This window comes from Balaenoptera borealis (genome assembly GCF_965194805.1).
Source record: "Balaenoptera borealis genome assembly, chromosome: 21".
Taxonomy (NCBI): domain Eukaryota; kingdom Metazoa; phylum Chordata; class Mammalia; order Artiodactyla; family Balaenopteridae; genus Balaenoptera; species Balaenoptera borealis.
This window is the reverse complement of record NC_138880.1, coordinates 18,988,245-19,004,462: the sequence shown is the minus strand read 5'-3', so window position 1 is coordinate 19,004,462 and position 16,218 is coordinate 18,988,245. Positions and strand designations below refer to the sequence as shown.

The 16,218-nt window shown below is 35.7% G+C and overlaps 1 pseudogene across 1 annotated transcript in view; it reads left to right on the top strand.

Annotated features, from left to right (window-relative positions):
• The window catches only part of LOC309619499 (small ribosomal subunit protein uS2 pseudogene), a 185,139-nt pseudogene that overhangs the window by 51,685 nt on the left and 117,236 nt on the right, over positions 1–16,218 (top strand). Inside the window, exon 3 of the transcript XR_014249864.1 lies at positions 15,104–15,218. The product of XR_014249864.1 is annotated as a small ribosomal subunit protein uS2 pseudogene (transcript). The remainder of the gene's footprint in view (positions 1–15,103; positions 15,219–16,218) is intronic.

Genomic DNA, 16,218 nt, shown 5'->3' with positions numbered 1-16,218 from the left:
GTTCTGTGAAGTACAATGCCAAGGGAATGAGAAGATAAGCCACAGACTGGGAGAAAATATTTGCGAAAGACACATCTAACAAGGCCTGTTATCCAAAATATACAAAGAACTCTTAAAATTCAACAATAAGAAAATAAAGTTGATTTAAAAATAGGGCAAAGAGCTTAACAAACACCTCACCAAAGAAGATATACAGATGGCAAATAAGCATGTGAAAAGATCTTCCACATTATTTGTCATCAGACACATGCAAATTGAAATAACTAGACACCACTATACATCTACTAGCATGGCCCAAATCTGGAATAGTGACAGCACCAAATGCTGGGAAGAATGGGGAGTAATAGGAACTCTCGTTCATAGCTGGGGGAATTAAAAATGGTATGGCTGCTTTGGAAGACAGTTTCTTACAAAACCAAACATAGTCTTAGCATATGATCCAGCACTCACACTCCTTGGTATTCACCCAAAGGAGTTGAAAATTATTGTCCATACAAAAACCTGCACTCGGATGTTTATAACAACTTTATTTATAATTGCCAAAACTTGGAAGCAACCAAGATGTCCTTCAGTAGATAAATGGATTAATAAACTGTGATACATCCAGGCAATGGAATATTATTCAGTGCTAAAGAGAAATGAGCTATCAAGCCATGAAAAGACATGGAGGAACTTCAAATGCTTATTATGAAAAGAAAGATGCCAATCTGAAAAGGCTATATAGTGTACAATTGCAAGCATATGACCTTCTGGAAAAGGCAAAACTATGGAAAACAATGAAAAGATCAGCTATTGCCAGGGATTGGTAGAGAAGGGAGGGATAAATAGGTAGAGCATAATGGATTTATAGGACAGTGAAAACACTCTGTATGACACTATAATGGTGGATACATTTGTCCAAATCCATAGAATACACAACACCAAGAGTGAACCCTGATGTAAGCTCTGGACTTTGAGTAATAATGTTGTGGCACTGTAGGTTGATCAATGGTGGCATTGATTGCTAAACTCCCTATGATGACTTTGCTATTATGTGGATTACAAAACAAAACAGAAAGCATTTAGTCAATGGTTTGCAAAATGGTTATTAACATCCAAAGCCCAGCTTCTGAGCTATCTCACGGGTGAAACAGATAAACTATTAAATGGAAAGTGGCCTCTGCTAACTGATATTGACAAATTATCATCACAAGTATGTTTAGAAAACCACTGTAAATGAATTGGTTATGTTATATAGTTAGGATTCTATTTGAGAACTAATTAAAATGATGTACAAAATTAGAGCAAATGTTATTTTAAAATTTTGGCCATTTACTTTCTAACTCTTTGAATTATGGGAAATAAAAATTTCAATTTGCTTTAACATATTTTTCTCTAGTTTTGTTCATTTCTGTATGAGACATTATTATTTGTATGAGACAAATGTTACTGAAAGATTACAGATGTTATTATGAACAGAAATGACCATAATAATCAGCATGAGTTCTGAATGGCGTAATTATTCACCTTCAGCATTAAGGATGGACTACTGTTAAATCTGACTATCCAGCATTTTCCCTTAAGCATTGGGTTGACAATTTCGTATATGATGTCAGATTCTGATGTCACAATAACTGAATTATAGTGGAAATATTAATTGTTGTGAGTGTATTTTATGCTCTTGATAGTTCAATATATCATGACACTCTACAAGGAAGGATTTGGGAAGAGGCCTAACCTGCTTCAAATCTCTCTTTTTAATTTACTTTAGTGACTTATTTTGAGTCTCAAAGTCACATAAGTCAGAGTGCATCTTATGTCATTCTTATTCTGATAAAGCAGTATTTGACATTTTGAAAAATAACCTGCATGTAATCACAATCAGAATATATAAGGATTTTTAGATGGAATAAAATGCCTTTTTATTCAATCTGGGTTTTTTTCCTAATAAGTCTTTAAATGAGCAGCAAATTTCAGGAGATAAAGTTTAACTCAGTTTGCTTAGTGTATTTGTCTTCAGATTGCTTGTAATAGCATGAACAGGGCAATCAGCCACTCAAAGATATGGCCTACTATCTAGCATAATGTGAATAAAATAGATATCATATTATACATATGAAAAATGATTTCAAGGGTAAATTCAATTTTATTTTTCTTAGAAGCTAGTGCTTTAAAGAAGTATAATATTGGAGACTGAACACACTATTGTAATACAAACTGAGGTATGAAAAGTGATCAAAAGCAAAAAAAAAAAAATGTCTAGGCAAGAAGGAAGATGGATGGTTAGAGTGAAAAGGTAGTAAAGACATCTGTATATGGCCTTTCCTCTGCAACATATTTAGTCACTACTTAACAGGATTAATCATTTATTTATGTATAAGTTTATGTTTATAATTTATTGGTAATTAGAAATGAATGTTTTGTTGTTATTTATCAGTTAAAATTAAGATGAAAAAGTTTCACCATGTAATCCGTTATAAGCACTGGGTTTACTGCTTAGCAATGTTTCACAAGTACATATCAACAGTAACTAAACGCCTTGGTTTTTAATAATACTGTCCAAGTTCATAGGTGACTTAGAGGCCAGTTTTTGCTTCAGAATGTTCTCTAATATTATAGGTGACAAGGATCAAGTGAATTGGGAGTGGGAAAGGGGTGACTCAGCTGTAAGATTATTTATTTGAGGTTAGAAGTAGTTATTATTCAATAACTAGGTTAGTTAATAGAAAAGGAAGGCCATTTAACAACACAGAATAAAGCAATGGAGAAAATCTAAATTCAATATAATTAATCAGTATGTGTGTATGTATATGATATACATATATATCAATCAGTATATATGTGTGTATTTATGTATATATGTATGCATATATATGTATACATGCATAAATATACAAAATTCGTTGAATGAATACATAATTCATATACATGTATGCCCATATATATATAACTTATGTACTGATTCAAGCTTTTTCTAGTAGCTCTCATATCCCAGGCATTCTTTAGGAGCTGGGGATAAAGCAATGAACAAAAAAGGCCAAATACCTGTTCATACTGCCCTCATGGAACTTGCATTCCACTGAGGACACAGCAATCACAGGATAAATGAGCAAAATACAATGTATATTAGCAAGTAATTAATGCTATGGAGAAGATAAAAAGGAGGAAATGGTTAAGGAATGTTGGGAACGAGGTTGAACTTTTACAAAGGTGTATTAGTTTTCTATTGCTGGTATAACAAATTGCCACAAGTTTAGTAGCTTTGTAGCTGACAACAGAAGGAGACCAGTCAGCATGTTACTGCAAGAATTTCTATAGAAGATATTGGTGGCCTGGTACAGAGCAGTAGTAGAGTGAGAAGGGAGACACAGTTGGATGCTGGCTATATGTCAGAAGCAGAGGAGCAGGATTTGCTGGAGGTTTGCAGTAGTGTGTAAGTAAAAGTAGTTAAGGAAGTCTCCAAGCTACTTTTGGCTTTAATACTTGGAGAAACTCAGTTGCCCTTTTATTGAGATGACTAACATTATGAGAACATTTGTGCTTTTGTTGTTGGTGGGAAGTAATACTCAGAGTTAGTTTGCTATATGTAAAGCTTAAGATGGTTGTTGGATATTCAAATTAAGGATGACTAGTAGAGGGTCGAATATATGAGTCTAGGGTTCAGGGAGGACATGTATATTAATAAATGACAGATTATGTATGATTTTCAAAGCCATGAAACTGATTGAGGTATTCAGTCATGAGTTTAGGTAAGAAATAGAAGAGATTCAAGAATTAAACACTGGGATACTCCCTATAGAGATCAGGGGAAGGAAGAAGAACCAACAAAAAACACTGGGGCACAAAAGAGAAGAACCAGGTTAGTGTGAAGTCCTGATAACCTGGAGCAGAAAATGGTTCTGAGAGAGAGAACTGCTCTGTGATGCTGCTGTATGTCGAGAGTAGAAGGCTGAGAAAGATCATGGGACTTAGTGACGCCAGAGATGTTGTTGATAAAAACAGTTATAGTGGGAGGTAGAAAATAGAGGGATTAAAATCAGACATGACACATAAAATGAATTATTTGTACACATTTTATTCTAAAAGAAAAATTGAACAGTAGCTAGAGGAGAAATAAGACACAATGCAGTATTTCTAAGATAAGAGAAATAATTTAATATTTTGGGGGGACTGAATCACTATGAAAAACTATGATAGGAAAAAAGGAAGAATTTCTAGAAGAACATCCCTAAGTATATATGGGAAGAGGTTGGGATCTAATTACTCAAGTAGACAGCTTAGCCTTAGGTAGTAGAACATGCAGTATATCCATAGTTAGAAGAAAAAAAAGCAAAATATATGTGTATAGATGCCGAAACTGTAAGTGGTGGTGATATCTTGTAGAGGTTTTCTTCTGATGGCTCAGTGTTCTCAGTGAAATAAGAAATAACACCAGCTCATAGAGAGAATGGGTTTTGGTGTTGTACATTTGAAAAGAAAAGGAAGTGGAGGGATAGATGGATTTCAGAAATATACAATGACTTTGTGTCACCATTATGGACCTCTCCGAAGTTAGTGATGGGGTTTATAGAGACTAGTTTTCATGGTTTTGTGCTTTTTTCCAGCCACGTTCAGCTACAAGAGAGCAGACAGACAGTATGTGGGGAACCAGATTTAACTAGAGTTACGGTTTAACCAAAGGGCTATGTCAACGTGATAGAGGCAAGGGGGTTTTGTTAACACTCCAATGGATTCTCTATCATATTTAACCACGTGTAAGGGGAGTAATTAGGGCATTACGGGGATGAGGGACCACAAAATAATGCTGTAGTATCAATGGAGTAAAAGTCTTGGTAGTCTTGGCTTCATGAACACCATGTGTTACTATTTCCGCCCCCCCCCCCCGACTTTCCCTTTTAAGTCACATGGCTTGCACTATCACTTTCTTTAGGACTCTGCTTAAATGTTTTATTAATGAGGTCTTCCTTACCAGCCTTATAGAAAAGAGTCCCAACTACATGGCCCTCTTTATTTCCCATATTTTCTTTGTTTTGCTTTCTAGCACTTATCAATCTATGGTCTATTCATATACTTGCTTATATATAAGTGTAGCTCTCCCCACTAGAACATAATCTTCACAAGTGTGGGAACTTTATATTTTTGTTCACTTTGTTCCTCCCTCTTCTATAACAATACCTGGCACCCAGTTGGCACTCAGTAAACATTTTTAGGAATGGGTGATGCAAGCCTTTTGAAATCCTCAAGGATGATGTAGGTAAATCAAGACAGGAAACAAAGTTGGTAGGCCACATCAGCTACAAGATAAGGCCATGCTTTGAGGCTTGCCATTTTAACATTAGCGAAATTAAATTCCCTCATCCAATTGATTTGTAGTGAGATTTCATCCAAGAGGCCTGCAAGTATGGACAGGCCTGGAATTTTGAAGGGGATGTGGGTGCAGAAGCTGACAAAATTTTCCAGGTGAAGAATTTTTCTCCTACCATATCCTCCTGAAGATCATTTGTGAGGAGAGGTGGTTGAGTTATTCAAAATTGCACTTTTTTTGTACTGCTTCATTATAGATTTGATGGCACGAAATACATCTGATTGTTTCTCTCAGATTGAGGAGATGTTATAAAACATCGTGAATGGGACATCAAGTTTACTTGATAAACAGTAGAATTCCTGAAAATCTTGGGTGTACATTTGAAGTTTTTAATTATTAATTCAGAGTTTAAAAACCTAAGACTGATTGGGTGATTTCTCTCCAGTATAATTCATGGGTGCAGGCATGTAGGAGGGAGGTGCTCAGGTTTATCTAGGGTGGCGTTTTACCAGGCAAGTACCGTGGACCGATGCAAGGGTTTAGGAAGTTGAGGTTCTTTGCAGGCAAGTTGTTATACGCCATGGACCATGGAATCGGAGATGAGAAAGGAGGAAAATAAAAATGAGAAAGCTAATATGTAGTGAGGACATGCACTTGAATCTGCCTCTAAGACTATGCTTTTTTGACCATAAACCATGATCTAAAAGAAAATATCTACTGGCAACTATTGTATTTTAACCCCTCACAAAACAAATTAAAATGAATACTTATAAATATCAAAAATTATTTAAAACATGACTAATTAAGGTTCTAATATATCTTATATTTGTTTCTAAGCTCTGGATATGCAAGTTAAGTAAGGTATGTTCTCAGTCACAAAAGAACTCATAGTCTAATGGGAAACCTAGATGTGTAAAGGGATTATTTAAAATGTTAAGCACCTTATAAAAATATGATAGAATGCAGAGAAAGGAGAATGGCCATAATACTCTCTCTGGTCAGTAGTCCAAGTTATAAATACATAGATCTGTTAAATAAATGCATGGGTTTAGTAAGGGTATACATGAAAAAAGCTTGCAAATATTTATTATTCATTTATTCGATTCGGGAGAAATTAAGAGTGGCTTAAGAGCACTGACATTTAAAACCTGAAAAGGCCTGTAAGAACCTGAATATCTGCTTAGCCTGTCCCTCGGAGGTTTTATAGATGTAGAAATTTCTGACTTCCAGAATGCATAAAAGACTTTTAGAAAGAGTGCACATGTTTGCCAGTCTCTTTTTTGTGCCTCTACCCAAATCTAAAGAAAATAATACAGAGATGATTGTTTGAATTTTTTTGGTTGATTTCAGACATCATTTCCCACTGAATGTTGAAGTATACTCTGTGTCCACAGTCATAATTCCAGACATTGCTGTTAGGGACTAAACGAAATAATGTATAAAATGGTCTTTGTACAGTCCTGGGAAAAGGAAATCAGTAAATACATGTCAGCTATACAGGTACATGTTTTTGCCATCTTGTAAGTACTGTTTTCTAGGTTTCAAATTCTTTCTCAAATTTCTTTCTTCCTCTGCTTATTCACTCTGCACTCTCCTAGGTGATTTTATCTACTTGTATAAATTTTATGACTGTCTCTCAAATAATTCCCAAATGTATATATCAAACTTAAAAACAAAGCTAATTCTCAGAAGGAAAGTCCAGGCTTGATATATACAGTTGGGGATTGTTAGCAGAAAGACAGTATATAGAAAGCTATTGTTTTTGTCCGATACAGTTGGGGATTGTTAGCAGAACGACAGTATACAGAAAGCAATTGTTTTTGTCAGCTTGGGCTGCTATAACAAAATACCATAGACTGGTGAGTTAAACGACAAACATTCATCAGGACAACCTCCGCGGCTCTGCCTCACGAGCTAAAGTGAACGTCCTTGGACTTCACCCCCCTGTCCAACCCCGGCTCCCCTCTTGGCTCTCCTGGGAACACTTCCTAACATGTCCCTTTTACACTCACCGTCCTCCTCAGAGACTGCACTGAGGCAGGCACAGTTCTGGAGCTTTACCACATTTTACTTGGAGCCTGGAATTTGAGTTTATACCAGTGAGAGGGGAGGAGGCTGCCGAAAAATCTTCTTCCGGAATGTGGCTGGAGCTGATGAAAAACTGTTTCACTGTTTGATTGCATTATCCCTTCAAGGCCCAGCTGGTCGTATTCCTTTGGAAGGACCTGCTCACTGCTCCCCACAGCAACCTCTTGACCATGGAGGCCACCGGCTCTCACTCTCATCCCACACATCTATTTAACTGGTAACAAATTACTACACGTGCAAAATAGAAACTGCTGTGTTTCCTGATTTTGTGGATATGCCTTGCTTTTCTCGATTACGCTGAGCCCCTTGGAAGCAGAAATCATCTTCCAAGTATTTGTTTGTTACTCGTTTCTCCACCAGGTTCCAAAAGTTTTCAACATAACTGCACCATGAATTGTACTTCTTTTAATCTCTGGAAGCACCTCACATACTATCTTACGCATATTTGATGATCAATAAACACTTGCTATTTCATTTACTTCAAAAAAAAAAAAAAGAAAGAACAAAAAAAAACCCAACAAACATTTATTTCTTGCAGTTCTGGAGGCTGGGAAGTCTGAGATCAGGGTGTCAGCATGGTTGGGTTCTGGTGAGAGCCCTCTTCCTGACTTAAAGATCATCGTCTTCTTGCTGTAGCTCCAAGTGGCAGAGAGAGGTAGTTCTGGTGTTTCTTCCTCTTCTTATAAGGGCACAAATCCCATCATAGATGCCCCACCTTCATGACCTCATCTGAACCTAATCACCTCCCACAGTCCCCATCTCCTACTAGCATCACGTTGGAGTTAGGGCTTCAATATATGAACTTTGAGGGGACACAAACATTCAGTCCATAACAGAAGTTAAAGATACATTGAACTTGAAATGTCATTGGGACAAGTAGAAATAGCTATAGGCACATCTTTAATCAAACTACAGATGATTATCTACAGCCTTCTGATCTTCCATTGCTTCCCATCTGAGCAAAGGACCCCACTATCTACTTAGCTACTCATCCTGGAAACTATAGGTGATCGTTTGCTCCTCAATCTCTGTTTTCCAACACAGGATCTTAGCAAATCAATCATAAAGTCATCTACCCCCCAAATATTTAGAATTCATCTACTTCTTTCTCTGCTCACTATGACCATCTTGATCCAATTCACACTGGCTCTTCCCTCTGTAATCAATCTCAGCGTTACCACTCTCAAAAATATTGGATGCTTCAAAAGATTATGGGCCATATTTCCCCTGTACTTGCCTAATTTCCAACATTTCAGGGGTAAACCTTATAATCTCCTCCCTATTACTATATTCCAATCGATTCTGTACAAGAGAGGAGAAAAGTGCTAGAATAAACACTTTCATTCATGTTCAATCCCTAACCTACTCCGCTGGATAATTCATTCCTAATGTATTTAGATTTAGAATCTGACCACTGTGGGGTCTCTTTATTAGTTGATCATTTGCTATGATTTAAGGTGAGCAAAAGGCTTCATTCATTTTTTTCTTGGCCTCCTGACTCATAGATTGGTAGGATGGCCAAGGCTCTCTTTTACTTTCCATCTCTAAGCCCTGCACTGACCTGGAGAGAACTGTGACTCAGAAGAAGTTAGAGGCTCAGTGATGCCGACTCCCAGAGGCCTGGTCTGTTGGCATTGAAGTTGGGTGCATAAGGTTGGCCTCTACAATGCATTCTGCTCGTGGTTTCATCTCCAGGTGTGGCTGCCACAGGGCTGTTGCTGTCACAGCCCATGAAGTTCACATCCTGTGACTCAGCCTCTTTCTCCTCACTTAGGTGGTAAAACACATACTGTGATCTCACTTCAAATAATGTTAAAACAGCTAATGGCCTTAGTGTTGGGGCCTTTTGGTCTTACTCTTAAAATATATAAAACCCTTTATTGGAGAATCTGTTCCTTGTATTATTGCATAGTGCCTCGTGCTCTTCAAATACCTTTTCAAGTTGTATGGAGGCCATGAAATCTTGACCTTCCTTGCTTTTCCTCTCAGAAAGTGGGCATATTTGGACATATGTTCTAGAGTCATGATCTATAGATGACATAAACTTTTATGAAAAAAAATTGCAGCTAGAGAAAGGCAAAGCCAATTTATTGCAGTCAGAATAACACCAGCACAGCCCCATTAAGGATTAGTCAGAAGAATATATAGATATTCACTATGCACTCAATAAGCCCAGTGAGAATTGAAACTTTTAAGAAAACGTCAATAGAAATGTGGGAAGATTGCTTATTGGAGAAATATGTCAGCAACCTTGATCATTGTTTAGATTTAAATTTGATTTTTACTCTTTGGGATTTAAATCTTTATTGCATCTTCAAAGTATCAATAGCTTGCTTCTGCTGAATCAAGTTCTCTGAATCTTGGGGTTTCAGTATCTTCCACCTGGTAGATATATTGATACATGTATATGTATGTATGTGTATACACACACACACACTTATTCCAGTGTTAATATTATCAGTCTTTGTTCAAATAATTGTTCCAAGGTTTCAGGAATATCAGAAATCTAAGGAGTAATTTTACACGTTCTTATATAATGATAATAAGAACAACAGCCAGAGCAAGTCTAGAATATGCCAGAAATTTTACATGGATCATTTCTAAATCTTACTACAATCCTGCAAACTTGGTGTGTGGGTCATGTGATATTTTGAGGTATTATGTTTTTTCCCTCTGTTTTCTTCTGACCACTCCCACCCCAACCCATTCTATATAAGCAAATGGTTAGACTTATGTTTGTTGTTTTGAGTGAGTTTTGGGACAAGAGAGAATACAGAAGACTCCTGTGAATCTTCCTAAATTCCAGAGATGGGAAAAGACTGGGACCTAGAAAGTTTTTCCAGCCTAGTGTGAAGGGAGATGGTGAAAATGGAGTGGTTTGGGGGTCTCAGCATACAGGGGACATGCCCTGGTTTCCAGCAGAGAAGGCAGAGGGCCAGCAATATTTCTGGAGGAAAACTGCCTACAAAAGCCATATAGGCAAGTGGGACCACTGGCAACCTCAGAGGAAGACCTCAGAGCCCCAGGCAGAGCTTGGACTCACCCAGAGTATCTAGGTCCTCAAAGTCATGCTGATGGGAGGAAGGACAGTACTTGTCAGGGCAGATGACTCTTGGACCATATGGCACCTGGCTTGGAACTGCATAGGGTTTTAAGATAGAGGCACAGATTCTGAGTAAGGGATAGAAATACTTCCTAAAACACTCTGAATAAAATAGAATTTAGCCAATCCAGTATGATAACTCTTTCTTGACTTTCTGTTTTTTGCAATAACTAAGGAAAATTACTGAAAATACCAGAGGTGTTTAGAGAATATATTAAATTGAATTGAATTAAACAATGGGAGTAATTTAGTGATCTAATCACTTTATTCTCATAGAACAATACCCTCTGGCTCACATATATCTGTTTTTCAGGTGTTATATAGTTTTTGAATCCTGATCTGAATCAAACTCTTATCTAATTGAAAGCATATTGGACTTAGACATTGTAAAGAAGTGTAATTTTTCATGATTCCTTTCTGTCATGAATTAGTGAGTAAAGTTTGTTCTGCATTTTAAGGAATGCAATTGCAGCAGCTGGCACTCATTACAATGCATCCTAAAGCATAAGTTATGGTGTGCCTATAAATTTCCACCCTAATGTATTTCTATTGTTATATTTTTGCTTACAAAGATTTTAGTGTCACTTTATTTAATTGAAATCAAATGATGTTATTTACTTTGTAGTGATGCAAAAAAAATTGCATTTGTAAGTGACTGTTATTCAAGTTGAATTTTCTTATAGAATGCTGGAAGTCTTTAGTGCAGAACATTTTACATATAAATTTAAAACAAGTGCTAAACTGTGACATATACTCGGCCAGACCAATAATGAAGATGATATGGTAGCTGAGATTGCAATTGATTACGTGCAAGACATTGTTGAGTCATCAAATGACACAAGATTCAAAAAATTACCCTAAAATTGAAAAGAGCAATATCTGATATCTACGGACATTATCATTTTGTATAATATATTTAGTAAAATAACTGAGTGAATACTAGGACAATAATATCCCATAATGGTCTTTATCTTTAGCAGCATTGTATGATTACTTTTGGATTTTTAAAAATATTAAAATGTATATTCTAGAAAAAATTCAGAAAAGCGCCTATAAATTGACCCCCTTCCTAGAGGAGGTGCTTGTTCACGGTTGACCCTATGAGTTATTTATGTGTGTAAAACAGATTTGGAATTATTTGTGATCTAATGCTAATGTCTGAAGCCATTCTCCAACTGTGGAGTATCTGGGGACTTTGGTAAACATTTCTGTAAATTCTCTGCCTTCTTAGCTGGATGATCATGTTTTTCTTTTGTCTTTATGCTCAAGTGGTGACACTGGTTCTGATGTTAGAAGGTTCTTGCAATACCTAAGGAAACTGAGGAAATAAATAGAATATGTGTTCTTTATGTTCTCTATTTCTCAATCCTCTAGTTGGAAAAACAGCTTAAATCCAAGTAAATTTTGCCCTTGGTTCTAGAATGTTTTGTTAGATTCTAAAACGACCACATGCTGTGGTGTGTTATGCAGCAAAAACTGATAGGATTCTATTTTGAGAGGAAGTGGAGTACTGTAATACTGCAGTGCAAATACCATATCACCCATTGCAAGCCCATCTGTCTGACCTTGTGCTTTGACTCCTAGTTATTTTCGATTCCTCAAGACTTAAACTCAGATGGAGAGTTCAAAACCCTTAATTCCTTTGCTCTCATTATGATAGTAGTTCCCAATCCTGACTTTTTAGCTCAGGTTAACATCTCACTTGCTTTTGGTAATTGCCTACACTCTGAATTGAAACTAGTACTTTTCTTTGACATTCATTTTTAGGTAGCATCTGTGGGTGTGTTAGTTAAAAGCCCTTTTTCCAGTCATAGTGTCATAACCCTCCACGTTGTAAGTCCTTTATATGTCTACTGGACTCCCGAACTTGAATCCACAGAGGTATTTCTTAGACTTTTTCTGGTCTCCTTCAATTTGACCCTCTGCCCTTCTCTCTTGGTGCCTTGAACACTACCTTGTATACTTTGGCTCAGGCATTTGGCTTATGAAGTAATTTGAGGAAACACATCTTTGAAGGAAGCGTTATTGTTACTTGGACCTACATGAAACCAGGCTAAACAGTGGCCTTGTGTTATGATTTCAAGTGTGTTCAAAGGTATTCCTCTCTAAATAGATTGTCATTGTGTCTAATTTTTTTTATCATTTAAACTCACTCCTTGGAACAACATTTCCTTGGTTTCCAGCATTCACTAATTCCATATTAGAAAGAGCTACTCATTAATTTCCTAGCAAAGGAAAGCGTAAGAAAATGTAACTCAGAAGGAATGCTTTGAAAAGGAGAGGGAAAGGAGTGGAGATATGCATTTCATAGAGTATTCTTTAATAAAATCAATATGGTAGAAATATTGGAGTTACAGAGACCAGTGTTCAAATATGAACTTCACTATTACTAATTATTTTTATGACCGTGGGCAGTTAAAATACTTTAAGTTTCATTTAAAAAAATTTGTATACTGAAGCTGATACATAGTTCAAAATGTTGTTTTGAGGTTCACTTGAGATGTGTATAAAGCACTTAGAGTAGCTCTTAGGAGCTAGAGGGACCTCAAAGCATTGAGATTGATTGCTGTGTTTCTCATTAGTTGGGTGGGGCTGTGAGGAAAAGGCTTGTGGGGAGGGGGGTCTCTTGGATTTGAAGGAAAAAGAATGAATCAAAGATGAGGAGGAACATGCTAAAGACAAAATTTGCTTCCTTTGTGGTTTTATCTGTATCTAACCCATGTCTTAATGTATAAAAGACCTATGTTTGGGGGAAATAAGTAAGAGGACAATACCTGAATTGAAGAGTGCAAATTTTTACCTGTAATAAGAAAAAACAAAAGTCTTAATCATAGAAGAATTCAGTATTGGAATGATTTACTGAAGGAAGTTGTACAGTACGTATGTATGTATGTATGCATATATGTACACATATATTTTATATGTATATGTACCTATCAGTCTTTAAGAAACAAATTCAGTTATGGATCTGTTTTGAAACAAGTTGAAATTCCAGGTTAACACTTGTCATCTTTCTGGTTTATAAAAATGTATGGATTCAGGTAGAATAAGGGAAGTCATTATCTGCCATGAAGTATTGCCTACGAAAGATCTGCTTCCCTCTCCCACCCCCTCACAGTAAAGCAGAAGGCTAATTGAACAGATTCAGACACGCATTAAAGACATACCATACAGGTTCAGTATAGAAAATACTATCCAGATAGATTTAAGTATTGCTTTTCCCATTCCAAAATTTATCTTTACATGAGTGATATATGCAGGTTTGCACCTGTTGATTTTAATGCCTCGATTTTTATTCAATAATTTTGACTGCGTCATTTTCTTTGTCTTTTGGAATGTTGAAATGGAGATGTTTCTATTAAAATACTTATAGAATTATTTTCAGTCAAAACCTTGAATATCAAATAACAACTGGAGGTTTTAGTTTGCTTCTTAATGTTTTTTGTATTTTCCCAAATAAGTATTTATTGCTTTAATAAATAGGAAAATTAAATATGACATTTTAGAAGTTTAAGAAGCAAGGTTATAAATGACTTAATCTAAAATCATATAGTAAATCAAAGTGAGAACTTTGCAAACTTTAAACTTTAGAAATGTGTGCTTATTTTAAAACTAGTGTTCTTAACATTCTTGTGAAAAAAATTCTTGATTTAAACATCTTACATATAATGATACAGTAAAAAAAGTAGTGTTTTACTTTTTTGTGCTAAGACTACAGGTGATACTGCTCTTCATTCATTATAATTTTCTGATATAATTATATTTAAAATTTATTAAAAATATGTATGCCAGAAGATTATAAATTAATAAACTTTAAACGGTTTACAAGACACTACCTTGTATCGCATTACTATTTAAAGAGACAGCATTTGAACTTCTAAGTCTTACTGACTCAAACTTTTAAAACCCTTACTGTATTTTGTGAGGAACAGGCAGTGATGATTGACAAAAATATAGAAGTGTTAACATATATGAGAAATGAAAGAATTCTATTCATAGTTTATTACTATTGACTATTTTCTTAATTGCTTAATTCTTAATTACTTTGAAAATATTTAAAATAAGACTACTTTTCATTTGCCAATTAGGCTAAGTGTTATGGTATAATTTATATATATATATTTATATCATGATATAAAGTATTATTTGTTGCAGGAAGGTAAAAATATGAAACTTTCAGTTGATTTACTGACTATATGCTAAATGTATTTTTTTATGATTATAAAATGTTTGTGGATCCGCTGTCCTCATGACTATGGGACACAAGTTTCAACAAAGTAAAATATAAGAAAATAGAGTTCTACGTGAAGAACTAAAACACAACTGGTTCACTTCATTACCAATGAGGATAGAGTGCGTGTAAGTCAGGGTCTTTTGAAAGGGTAATATCTGAAGTTGAAGGGAATAATGAGTAGTTTTTTCATTACTCTTTGTTCGTATTTCTATGTAAAGGTTAATTTCTTTAATAAGGTGTTCTGCTTTAGTAGATAGTAATTTCAATGCAAATCACTTTGAGTCATTTGTTCTCTCAACTATAAACATTATAATTATGAGCACTGGAAATATAATTTAAAGCGTTATGGTCTGATACAACAAGGCCTGTAGTAACTGGAAATGGTCTTTGGCAGTGGGACTTTGACAGAAGAACTGCTGCTCCCCCTCCAGAGCCCTCCAAACCCCATCTGTCTCAAGGGAATTTACTCTTCATATCTTCAGGGAGAGTCAACCTCTCTGCAGTTAATGGTGAGTGGAATTGAAATGAAAATCAAAATTCCTTTGAAGTTCTGGAATTAGATACCTCATTGCTTTTTCTTTACTGATGTCTATATTTACTGCTTTCCCTAGAACCCTATTCACTGAGATTCTGAGAGCATGCTGATCAGAATGTTTTGGTACTATGTTTCATTTTACTTCAGTACATGCTAATATATTTTCCATAATTCCATTGCCAAACACAATCTTCCCAAGCACAGAAAAATTATGACATTTCTGTGCTATCTACATTAACTAATCAGTGATATAAATTTGGTTCAGTCTGGCTTTCCTTTAATTAAATACATTAAACACAGAGAAAACACTTTTACTTTATAACACAGGCATATTCAAGACATCTCCTGGATGTGTAGTTTCAGTTATAGAAGACAATATATTCAACCACTTATTTGTTCATTTGATAAGACTCACCCATGACCTATTATGGGCAAATGATCATGGCAGACATTGAGAATGTGGAGTAAGTGCAGCTCAGCATGTAGTTAGAGAAGCAGTCAGGACAACCACTAGTTACAAAGCATCATGACAAATATTCACAGATTTATACAGCAAGTGATGTGGAAGCACAAAAAAAGGAGTAATTAACTATGTTTGGGAAATCAGAGAGAAATTCTGATTGTGTGTGTGTAGGGGGGTGAGGGGTGGGTAGGTGTGGTGTGGGGTGGTGGGAGTGACGTTTGAACTTGGTCTAGGTATGTGATATTGTATTCTCCAAGTGAGCAAATGAAATTGGGTTGGTGAAGGAGAAATGTAATTTATAGCAATAGTATGTAGTGGTTAAGAACTTGTAGTTAGGAGTTGGCAAATTTAATTTGCATCCCTGTTTTATCACTTAATACACATGTGACCTTGACAAGTTAGTTAATCTCTCTGAATATAAAAACAAATAAAAATAATACTTATTTCATAAGCTTCTTATGCAGATCAAGAGATCTACTTATAAAATACTTAGCAGCATGGCTGGCTTGTG